The 12,308-nt window shown below is 38.1% G+C and overlaps 1 non-coding gene across 1 annotated transcript; it reads left to right on the forward strand.

Annotated features, from left to right (window-relative positions):
* The first annotated feature begins 11,368 nt into the window (after nucleotides 1-11,368).
* On the forward strand, nucleotides 11,369-11,475 carry LOC112912254 (U6 spliceosomal RNA). Its single transcript, XR_003233478.1, has one exon. It is a non-coding gene; the product is annotated as a U6 spliceosomal RNA (small nuclear RNA).
* Nucleotides 11,476-12,308: the final 833 nt, after the last annotated feature.

Raw genomic sequence — 12,308 nt, forward strand, 5'->3', positions numbered from 1 at the left:
GACATAAATAGCCAATTATAGCTGCCAATGATCATTTCTCATCAAGTGAACATTAGGAATATAATCTGTAACTCATAGTTTATCTGTGTCCTAAATCAATGTCAACACACACACACACACACAAAGTGCTCATGTACTAAAATGCATTTTGTTGCTTTATCTGAAAAGAACAGCAATGAAAGCAAGGCCACAATGGTCTCCTCACTAGGCTGAGCTGATAGGTCATCTCCGGAATTAAAATGTATGGTTAGTTTATACTAGAATTTCCAGTCTTCTCATTCCAATTCATTTTTCCTTAACTTAAAAAATTATGTAAATTCCATTTTCTTTTATATTCTATGCCTTGCTTGCCTCCTTTGACATATATAAATCATCATAAAATTTGACTACAAACCTTTTTTGCTTTTAAAATTTTTTACCTAATCTAATGCACTTATATTATTCTATTAGGACTCTCATTTAATGATCTAGCAGCCTTCATTTAATGATACACACTTAAGACTCAATCTGAAGATTCAAATCAATTAACATTAATGAATGCCTTTGACAAAGAAGTCAATAGACGTATTAAGGATGCTTGAAATATGAGTAATGTAAATACAGCATCCCACAACAAGTGAAGAGAAAATTGTGATTTAGTCTTTCTCTTATTTTTACCTTAATTTTCCCTTGCTATTGTCCAACCTGGGCTTCCTTACCCAGCATAATCAATCTAGACCATGTATGCTTACTATCAAAATATAACCCTCTGTTGTCCCATGCTGGGATTCATATATAAAACTAATGTACTCAGGGGAAGCCCGGGTGGCTCAGCAGTTTAGTGCTATCTTCAGCCCAGGGCCTGATCCTGGAGACCCCGGATTGAGTCCCTCGTCAGGCTCCCTGCATGGAGCCTGTTTCTCCCTCTGCCTGTGTTTCTGCCTCTCTCTTCCTGCCTCTCATGAATAAATAAATAAAAGCTTTAAAAAAAATGTACTCATAGGGACTAATGGGTTAATAATACTTTGATACTGCCAGATGCCAACTGACAGAGTGTTTTAGAGATGATGTCTTAACCTGAACAATGCAATCCATTAGCTGGAACTTTAATTTCCAACTGATTGACAGAAAACATATTTGTGGTTAAAATGGCTTTTGGAACCCCCTAAATTAAACCAATTAGGGATGTGCCTACTTGGCCTTCATGAGGAGTTTACTAAAATTATGATTTTGTTAGACACCCAACAAAGAATCTAAAAAGACCAAAACAGGAAAGAAAACAGATATTATAATATTAATATCAGTTTTAGGGGAGAATTTTATCATCTAATATATATTAATTAGACTACTTGTGTCATTAAAAGTGCTAGCTCCTACAGTCATGCATAAGTAAATGAATCTGTGAGGCATGACTTCTGATCAATAGTAGAATTGAGGACACCCTTCAAATGCGGCTTCCATATAGAAAACCGAAGGAACAATTCAATTGGATTCCTATGTGAAATGGGTAGATTAACCTCCAAGATAAGGAAGGAAGGGAGGGAGGAAGGGAGGAAGGGAGGAAGGAAGGAAGGAAGGAAGGAAGGAAGGAAGGAAGGAAGGAAGGAAAGAAGGAAGGAAGGGAGGGAGGAAGGAAGGGAGGAAGGAAAAAAGGAGGGAGGAATTTATATCTTAGAAATTAAAGCTGGGCAGCCCCGGTGGCTCAGTGGTTTAGCGCTGCCTTCAGCCCAGGGTGTGATCCTGGAGACCCAGAATAGAGTACCACGTCTGGCTCCAGCATGGAGCCTGCTTCTCTCTGCCTGCGGTTCTGCTTCTCTCTCTGTGTCTCATTAATAAATGAATAAAATCTTTTTTAAAAAAAAGAAATTAAAGCTGGCAGATATCTTATAAAATCAGCATTATCCATTTAAGGAACTATAAAAGAAGAGAGAGGTAAAATTAGGTTCAATTTTGCATTTGTAGAGATGAAATAGAACTTTTTCTAAAAGAAGTTAATAAACACAAGATTAGATATTAAAACAAGTTCCTTTGAAAAGACGAAATGTATGAAACATATTTGTTTGGGAAGTTGCCGTGTAAAGCCTCTGATGTTGGGCAAAGCAAAGGAAAATGTTGTTGGACCTTGAGCTTAATTTTTTTAGTGAGTAGTAATGAACTCATCTAAATAGCATTTCCTCTTTTGTACTTTGCCTAAGCTATTCTTCTAAATTGTAATATTTATCCATGCCAATTCCCAGAGATTCTCATATTTCTGTCTCAGTGCTGCTCATGAAATAAACACAATTCCTGCAGACTGGAGCTACATCTTAAATAGATTCATACTCTAAGTAAGCCCATGGTGTAGTAAAGTACACAGCACAGGGAGCCAAGGGGGTCCGCAGTGTAGGCTCAGCTCTGCTGCTGGCTTTCTGACAATGACCTTCCTGTGCTCGGGTTTTCTCTTCAGTGAAACAAGAGAGATATAATAAATAACTCCTCACTTATCTTCCAAGCAGCAGAATTTGTCTTTGTTATTTAAAAGTAGCCTGACCATGAATAACAATCTTAATAGCAATGAGAAATGCATGGAGTCACTTTTCAAAAACTTCGAGACTCTTGGATCTTGAATAAAAGCTTAGGAATCATAAATTTGTCCCCCATCTCCATTCAGAAATGCACTTTAGCCATTCAAATATGATCTTCCAGGCCAATCATAAAGATATTCCCTAAGAGGCAAACATCACAACTTCTGTAACTTAAGGCCAGAAATGCTTCCTTACTTCCAGTCTGAGTTGCCTGGCTGGATTCTATCCTTAGCAGGGAAGGAACACAGTTGGGCTGACCATTTAAGTGCTATCTATTATTAATCTGAGCCATGGTAAATTTGTTTGTACTACAGTTTCTGTGGTCTTACATTGCACATGATAGGACCTGATCCTCTGATGGAATGTTCTCTTGCAGGTCTAAAATGACTGGATGATAAAGCCTAACAGGTTAGCAGGAATACTGAGCAGTTCTTGATAGGGAACACAGGGAAGGACATTGTTTCTCTCACTGACCAGTCTGCTAGCCGCCAAATGCACAGTGGCTCTTGACATCATGCTTATTAAAAACCCAAATTTGGAAATATTAAATTGATTCTTCTAGAATGAAATATGGACTCAGGAAATTGTGTTTTTAAAATATGGCAAAATTTCTAATAGTCACCAGGGCTTAAAAGAGATAGAAAAAAAATTTTTTTTGAGAGAGCGTGTGTGCGAGCAGGGATGGGGGGAGAGGGAGATGGAGAATCCTAAGCAGGCTCCACACTCAGTGCAGACCTGATGCAGGGCTGGATCTCAAGACCGTGAGATGATGACCTGAGCCAAAATCAAGAGTCGGATGCTCAACTGACTGAGCCACCCAGGTGCCCCAAAAGAGCCAGGAAAATTTGACCGAAAGAAACATAATGGTATTGTGTAGTCCCACCTCCTGCCTTCTAAAAGGTGAGTTCTTACATTGCCCATTTTATAGACAAGGCTGATAAAGTGGAAAAGCAATCATACCAAAAGTGAATGCATCAAGAAGTGTAGGCAATGGTAACCATGTAAGCTATTTAAGAGGGAACAGCACAAGGTATTACAAAGAAGGTGAAAGTTGTTTTTCTTTGCTGACACAAAGTAACCAGCAAAAGCTTCCTTGTTCAGTTTTCCCCTCATTTGAGTTGTGTGTCTATCCTGTGAGAAGCCTGGAGGAGGGCAAAGTGATATTCCCTGGGGATGGCCTTTTCCAGCCTCTACTAGAGCCATCCAGGTCTGTGAATCAATGCCGGGGATGGGCCCAGGACAGTTTTCCTCTTCCCACGCAGGCCGTGATTAAGATGGCATCTGTCAACAGAGCCTTTCGACTGTATTTCCAGCCCAGCTTCCTCCCAGCTGACTCATCCAATGATGACACAATCTAATGTTTATGACCTAGCAGTTGATCACCATGGAAGTAGCACAAACCTTAGACTGTTGAGGAGCAAAACCAGTGTTGGGATGCTGGACGGGTCAGGAAAAGGAGAAAGAAGACCCTCATTCATCAAGACCACATGTGAGCACTGAACACCCCATTCCTCATGTGGGCACTTCCACTGGTTGCTAAAACTGATATTTGGATGCCTTTGTGCCTTTTGGAGAACCCAAGGAAGGACTTAGGGTAACCGAGTGCAAACAAATGCCATGGCATTTGGAAATGAAGAACAGGAAGCAGAAGGGAAAATGTGTATGTAGCAATTTAATGAGGTTTGGATTACAAATTCTGTTTCCTTACCTTTTTGCCAGCATGTGGCAATGGTTTTAAAAAGAGAAAGAGAATGTGCTGAATGCCAGGAAAAGACTAAGATCCCCCAAAACTCAACCTTCCAGACAGTCTTGCTGGTATATTCACAAGCTGAGAGTATCAGGATCAACGTTCTGGTTATTCCATGCCCCCTTGCCCCATAAAAATAAAAGCCAAAATGAAAGAGCAAGCCAATGGAATAAAATAACTGCTTTTTAGTAAAGATCTTTGTATCAAATGCTGTGAGTGGCAAGAGGTCTTGGCATAGATGTGGTAGCAAGATGAGGACAGTGGTGTGGTCAAGGTGAAGTGAGTCTGCCTTCCTGGACTGCTCTTCCCAGACTAATAATCAAAAAGAGCTGTCCTTCTCCAGCCCCAAACAGCCCGGTAGGAACAGTGTCTCCCAGTACTGCTTGCGGCTTATAAGTAATGTGAGAGTCTTTTTATAACTGTTGAGGTTTAATTTGAAAGGAAGCTCAGAATCAGCGGTAAAGGGAGGGGAATGTTGTGAAGTACAGACCATCTGAAATGGGGAAAATCATAAATACCAGAGTGTCTGATTATGTGAGTGTCTCTTGAAGTTGAATAATGGACCTTCTTCATGTTCTGCTTTTCTGGACTTGGCTCTCTCTGACAAATTTGCAGGCATCAGGGTCTGTCTGGAATTCATTCCAAGTTGGAGGGATATTTTTTCCCTTGACATTTTGCAGCTGAAACAGCCCCGAGCAGGAAGCTGAGGAGTGTAACATTACCAAATATGTCCTTTCTCCTGCCCTTATATTTTATTTCCACAGGAAAGGAAGGCAGATGAGGGCCAAGGGGAGCTGGCCAATGAGAACGCAGCTACAGGGGCGGCCTCTACAGGAGGTGGAGAAATTGATCAGATGCCATTTTTCACAAAAAAGGAGAAACTATTCGAAGTACCACTGGTTGAAATGTGTGCTGTGCTGGAGGAGGAAGTCTGATCGTTTCCTATAAATCACTCTGCTGTTTCGGGGGAATTCTTTATCACCACATTGGTCTCATTTTTCATGTAGGCCTTGTTAGGAAAGCAAGCAGTGTGGTGACTGCTAACATGTCATGGCTTCAGATTCTTTATTTGTAAAATGAATATTTGGATGTGATGACTCTCAGGTCCCTCCAGGTTCCCAAGACTAAAGTCTGCAAGCTAGTTTGATCACATGCCTTAATTGCTAAAATAAATTTGAATATCCTTCTAGTTATATGTGGATGTGTGCATGTGTGTGTGTATAGCTATATGTATTGCTTTATAACTATGTTATAAACTTACAAAATATATGAAGCATATATACAAAATATATAAAGCATGAATACAAATTAAAAGAGACCCAATATGTAAATTCTAATATTTTCTCTCCAAACTTCAATAGCTTATCTTAAATACTCTCTAGGGTCTCTTTGGAGATCACTGCTCTAAGCTACATTTGAGCTCAACTTTTCTTATGGTTGTAAGACATTAATCATCATTTCCACAGGGGCCAAGAAAGAACATAAGTCAGTAAAATGACTGCAGGTAACATATCCTTTGTTTGCATATTACATACATAATAAAGTTTTGTTTTTAACATGTAATTTTCTGTGGCACCTGGGTGGCTCAGTGGTCGAGCATCACACCTTCAGCTCAGGGCATGATCTGGGGGTCTTGGGATTGAGTCCTGCATCTGACTCCCTGCAGGGAGCCTGCTTCTCTCTCTGCCTATGTCTCGGCCTCTCTCTTTGTGTCTCTCATGGATAAATAAATGAAATCTTTAAAACAAAAACATAAATCTTTTGGTTAATCTTGTACCACTTTTAAAAAAGAATAATTTCAGAGAAATGTCTTTATTGAAAAAAATAGCAATGTAAGTTTGTTGTAAATGGCAATTGACAATTAATCTTGAGTCAGGGAACTATCTGGGAGCAGTAGAAACTGGGGTAATCTGGAGTGTGTATGTTGTGTCCAAAGACAGAAGCTGCTTTTCAGCCCCAGCAAGCTTTGGTCATGTAGGAATGGAGACCTAGTGCTGCCAAATGTGATTTTTCAAAAGAATTGGGAGACCCATATTTTAATGTAAAATTAAGTTAATTTCTCAAATTAATATTGCTCAATAACTTTAGGGCCAAGCATATGATAGTGATGACCTATCCTCAGCTAATGGGCAGGCCCTTGGTGATCTCTGACCTAATAATCAGCTGAGTTAGTTCTGTAATTTTTGTGATAATATTGGCACTATATGCAGACATCCCAAGTTCTGGGCAGGGTGGTTATGTATGCCTAAGAGAGAAAAACATGAATGTCATTTCGTTAGGATCATGTTTTTCTCTCACCAGCTTTTCAAAAGGAGTCACTTCTTGGATACTTTTAAGGCTGCCCCATCAGACCAGTAATCTATGTTGTTTAGTCATAAAAAATAAGGAAAATATTACATTGCTTTTGATACACCTGTCATTTTTGTATATGGAGATACCATAGGAAAAAAAAGTATTACCTTAAATTTTAATGTTTTATTGATTAGCAAACCTTTTCACAGATATTTTTCAGTAAATATTGAAGCTCTGTGGGCCATCTGGTTGCTGTTGCAACAACTCAGTTCTATGTGGCTGCTCAAAAGCAGCCATAGACAATACATTTCAAACAAATAAGCCTGGCTGAGTTCCAATAAAACTTTATTTACACTAACAGACTGTGGACTAGATTTGGCCTGTGGGCTGCAATTTGTCAGCTCCTGTATTAAATCATAAACTCTTCTAGAGTGTAACCCATGTCTGATTTAACTCTATATCTTCAGTCCCTGCCTCCAGTGCATGGAGGCACTCCATGAATATTTGCTAAACTAAACTGAAGGGTATGGAAATTAGCCACTTGTGTCAATAATAATTAACTTCCCATTTGGGAGATAGACAACCCACAGTAGGATTTATGCATTGTGTCCACCACGAGGCTTACATCAGCATATGAATTCCCTTAGGGATTTTGTGGCTCATTCAGTTGTTCTGAACAAGGAAAGGAGGTCCTGAATCAGGCTAATGAAGCAACCTGAGACTGTGTAGACCCCACACAGCCTGAAGGGCCAAAGAGCAAGAGCCATAAAAAGACCCTCAAAATTTTATAGTCAAGCTTCTTCCAAATCTTTCCTCAACTCTTCTTTTTAACAACTTAAATGATCAAATACCAGGTATCTGTTGTGTCCTTACACTGTAGTGCAGTGCTTCTCAAAATTCTGGTCATGACCCAGTGGACACACATTAAGATGTTTCCCAACATAATTCTTACTCCTTTATTTTTCCATTTCTAAATTTTTTTTTTATGAACTGAGATATAATTGACATACAACGTGAGCTTCAGATATACAACATAACGATTTGTATTTGTATATATTGTAAAATGATCAACACAAAAAGCCCATAACATCCATCATTGTCAGTTGTCATATATTTAGAAAACTTCTTTTCTTGCAGTGAGAACTTTTAAGAGCTACTCTCTTTGCAACTTTCAAATACGCAATACAGTATTATTAATTAGAGTTGCCGTGATTTGCATTACATTCCTTATGACTTATTTATTTTATAACTTATTTATTTTATGCCTTTTATCCCTCTTTATCTATTTCTTCCATCCCAAACCCCCACCTCTAGCAATTACCAATCTGTGCTCTATATTTCTGAGTTCTGTTTTTTTGTTTGTTTTTTTTTTTTAGATACCTCATATAAATGAGATCAGAGAGTATTTGTCTTTCTCTGTCTGACTTAGTTCACTTAGCATAATGCCTCAAGGTTTGTCCATGTTGTCACTAATATGAAGATTTCCTTCTTCTTTGTAGCTAAATTTTATTCCATTTCTATATATCTTTTTTCTTTATCCCTACATTTTCTTTATTCATTCATCTATTGACTGACACTTAGATTGTTTCCAAATCTTGGCTAATTCTTATTCATAATATGAGCAATTTAATGGAATATCCTCTCTTTGTTTATATCTGATTTATTTTTAAGTGTGGGTCACAACTTTCTAAATGGATTTTATCACCCATATATATGGCATTTGGTTTGACATTCATCGAAACATTCAGTTCTTATTCTAAAGAGACTTACATTCTAACTAGAGAGATAAGACACATATATACCAACATCTAGGGGACAGTATAACTTAGATAAGTTATGGCATCTGTGGCACTTGGGACTCTTCACTGGTAGTAGCTGGAGTTTCAGAAACCATAGATGAATGGTGATATTGGTCTAGGCTGCAGCCTTGACACATGGAAAATTTATTTGAAAGGAGGAGTGGGGAGAAATAAGTGAGGCCTGATAAGGCCTCACTTTAAGAAAAGAATAAGTCTTCCAAATAAAAATGCAGCTGAGGGCAGTTTCTTCTGATTCCATTCCCAAGATGAAGGAGGAGAGCCTCAATTAAAATTAAGCAGGGATTTGTTTACTGGAACAATATGTGAGAGCATTAAAGAAAAATGAAAGGTCCACATGATTCATTTCCAGAAGCCAAATGGAGTTATGGAAGGAAATGGTCTGAGAAGAGTTTTCTCAGTGAAGATAATGTTTTGGAGAGAAGAGACAAAATTTGAAGATTGGTGAGATCAATCCAGAATTTTTTTTATTGGCTATTAAGATTTTTAAGTTAGGCAAATACGGAAATACTTTGGTAGTTTTCTTTGGCTGGGGGCCCCTAAATGGTCAAATCTGGTGTGGTTTTGGATAGATAATGGGGAAAAGAACCAAATGGGTAGTCAAATCATCAAGCAGATTAATTAACTTTGATAGCCACATTTAAGTTATGAGTTAAAACACATTGATTGGGGGCAGCCTGCGTGGCTCAGCGGTTTAGTGCCGCCTTCAGCTCAGGGTGTGATCCTAGGGTCCTGGGACTGAATCCCACATCAGGCTCCCTGTGAGGAGCCTGCTTCTCCCTCTGCCTGTGTCTCTGCCTCTCTCTCTCTTTCTATGTCTCTCATGAATGAATAAATGAATAAAATCTCTAAAAAAAAAAAAAAATCACACAGTAGGAGTGAAGAGGCAAGGAATGGAAGGGATGGAATTGGCAGAGGGCCCAATAATCAAAATTACAAAGCAATTTTGTAGACTGCCATTAACATAAAGACACTAGAAAGCAGGGGACCCTTGTAGAAGAGTTCTGAATGTGAGAACCAAGCCAAGTTGAAAAAAGTAAAATAAATAGAAATACAAAAAAGCTTGGGACAGATAAGCCCAAAAGAGACAAGTATATTTGAAAATCAGAAAATAAAAGACTGTATACCATAATTTAAGAAAAAAGGGCACAAGTCATGAAGAAAATAGAGGCTTAGGTTGAAACTGAAAGGGGAGGAAATAATGTAAATAAATACTGTTTTTCATTTTTATGTATGATTCTAACTTTATAATAAAAAATCAACAGTAGCAAATGTCTTATGTAAAGGTCATTTTCACTTGGATAATTCTACAATGGAGTTTTCAATTCAACAGGTTTTATGCAATAAACAAAAGAAATAAGAAAGTAATATCAGAAAAGGAGACAGAACATGAGAGACTCCTAACTCTGGGAAACGAACTAGGGGTGGTGGAAGGGGAGGTCGGCGGGGGTGGGGGTGACTGGGTGACGGGGACTGAGGGGGGCACTTGACAGGATGAGCACTGGGTGTTATTCTATATGTTGGCAAATTGAACACCAATAAAAAAATAAATTTATAAAAAAAAGAAAGTAATAATGAAGGAGAACAGATGGCATTCTACTACACAAACAATGACATTGGAAATCAGTATGGTTTATAAGACATTTAATGGAGGGTGTCTATAATTATCTCCCAATGATGTGTACTCCCAAATGTTTCTCAAAATATAATTAATTTTAAACCACTTTTAAAAAACCTTGGATGTTATGAATACGTCTAATGCTACTAAGTTCATGAGAAACCAGGCTTCATTTAGTTTACTGACATAATGTACTTCACACAACACATTTAGGAAAAACCATATATATTTTTAAAGCCATATATTATATTCTCTCTTAAAGTTTATCATCTTCCGAGTGGTTTATCCTATGATTCCAAAGCACATCTGGAACAAATAATCTTTAGCAGTGGTATTATGGTTTCAAGGGCAAGGCTTATTGACCTTGGTTTCAAAGACCTACTCAAGATTCCTTCACTTCAGAAGAAAGGTCTAAATCTTTATCCTCATACTAGTTAAGAAATAACAAAGAGCAAAATCAAGCAGCAGGACAGGTCCAGATAGTTTTGAGCCTCTATGTGAAAGAGGGGATAGAGGCTCCCATTCTGGAACCTAAAAGCTCAGGTCCCTTGTTAATGGAAATGCATTGAAAATAAAGAGTAGTAAGAGTCATAGACCATCCATCCTAGCTGTGGGACTCTTCTTCAGGATGGGATCCCATCTTTGTCATTTGCTCTTGAGGACGACCCACTATCTTCTCTCTATTCTAGGCAACTTGCCCTGATGGATGGCTATTACTCATACTATGATAGAATTTTTTTTCCTGGCCACTACATCAGCCCCAAGTGTTATTAAAATATTAACATTTTGTTACATTTTTTCCCTCTCTTTATCATAGTTTATTTACAGAGGTAAATTCATTATAAACATAGATATGTTTGTGTATGCTGTGTAGACTGGCAAACAATAATCTGACATCCCATGTTATTATCCTCACACAAAATGCAATAAACAATACTAAATGAGAGGCGAAGTTATTATAAAGTGTCACAGACACCAAGCAGTGACCTTTGAAAAGTGAGGATTTCCCTAAATCTTTGCACAAGACCAGAATTTATTCTGCACATGTTCTGTATTGCAACTCATGGCATGGAAATTTCAGTGACAAGACTTCATAAGAGGCAGAATAAAAATGACTGATTTTTTTTTTCAGGAAAAGAAAATCCTTGTTAGAAAAGAAACTGCATCCTAGAACCAAAAGCATATAACAATATTTTCTGAGTAAATAGGAAGATATTTTCAGGCTAAGGTGACATAACTTCTTTTCCTTGTTGAAATGTCACTCCTAGTAAGCCAGGTCATCTAACTCTGGTCACTTGGGAAGTGTGGCCAGACAAAGCCCGGGAGTAATGGTTGCAGGACTCAAATTGGAGTGCTTGCTTCGGAGGCACATATGCCCAAATTAGAAAGATACAGAGAAGATTAGCATGGCCCCTGCACAAGGATGACACACAAATTCGTGAAGTGTTCCATTTTTTTTTCACATTTTCTGCATATTAAAAAATCCTATTGTACCAATGGTAAACTATTACATTCTATAAAATGAGAAAAAAAATAAAAAATAAAATTGGATCCAGCATACCATATCTCAATATTTAACTTATAAATCAAGCTAACACACTGTAAAAAATATGTCTTATTCTCTTACTTTGACATATGTCACTGTTAAAATGACAAAATGGGAAATATGTACAAATATATGGTTTTCATATGATTGGAAGTCAGCAAATTATCGAAGACATGCATATTAATTTTTATTGTACACATCTCAGTGTTCTGCTGTTGGCCCAATGATACTCCTGTGACTGATGTAATAGGTATATAGATTTTACAGTAATATAATAAATATTCTAGAAGCTAAAAGATATTGCAAAATGTTCCATGGCCACCATATGCAACTGCTATGAATACCACACTTGTCTGGGAGTATCTGTGGAACCATGGATCAGAACACAAAGACTAGCAGGAACAATGGATACTCAGTACTAGTGGGAAAGCACACTGGGTTATGCAAGAATGAAGATGCATTCATATTATCCGCAAGGAGGGACTCGGTAAATCACTCAATACGTTTTCTCGTACTTAGGGGTTTCTGCTGTCCAAAGTCTGTCTTCACTCCAGAGTAGTTTCTCCAACAGCAACAGAGACCCAGATATAATAACCTTTTCTAGGACACAGGGCACAAGATAGGCATGAACATTACCCTGGAGCCTGAACAGTGTTAGTTCCAGTGTCAGTGTCTATGGTAACAGGTTGTGCTGTGCTGGTGCTTACTATCGACTGGATTCATAGTAAGGACACCCATGTTTCCT

The sequence above is a fragment of the Vulpes vulpes genome, chromosome 1 (assembly GCF_048418805.1).
Source record: "Vulpes vulpes isolate BD-2025 chromosome 1, VulVul3, whole genome shotgun sequence".
NCBI lineage: Eukaryota > Metazoa > Chordata > Mammalia > Carnivora > Canidae > Vulpes > Vulpes vulpes.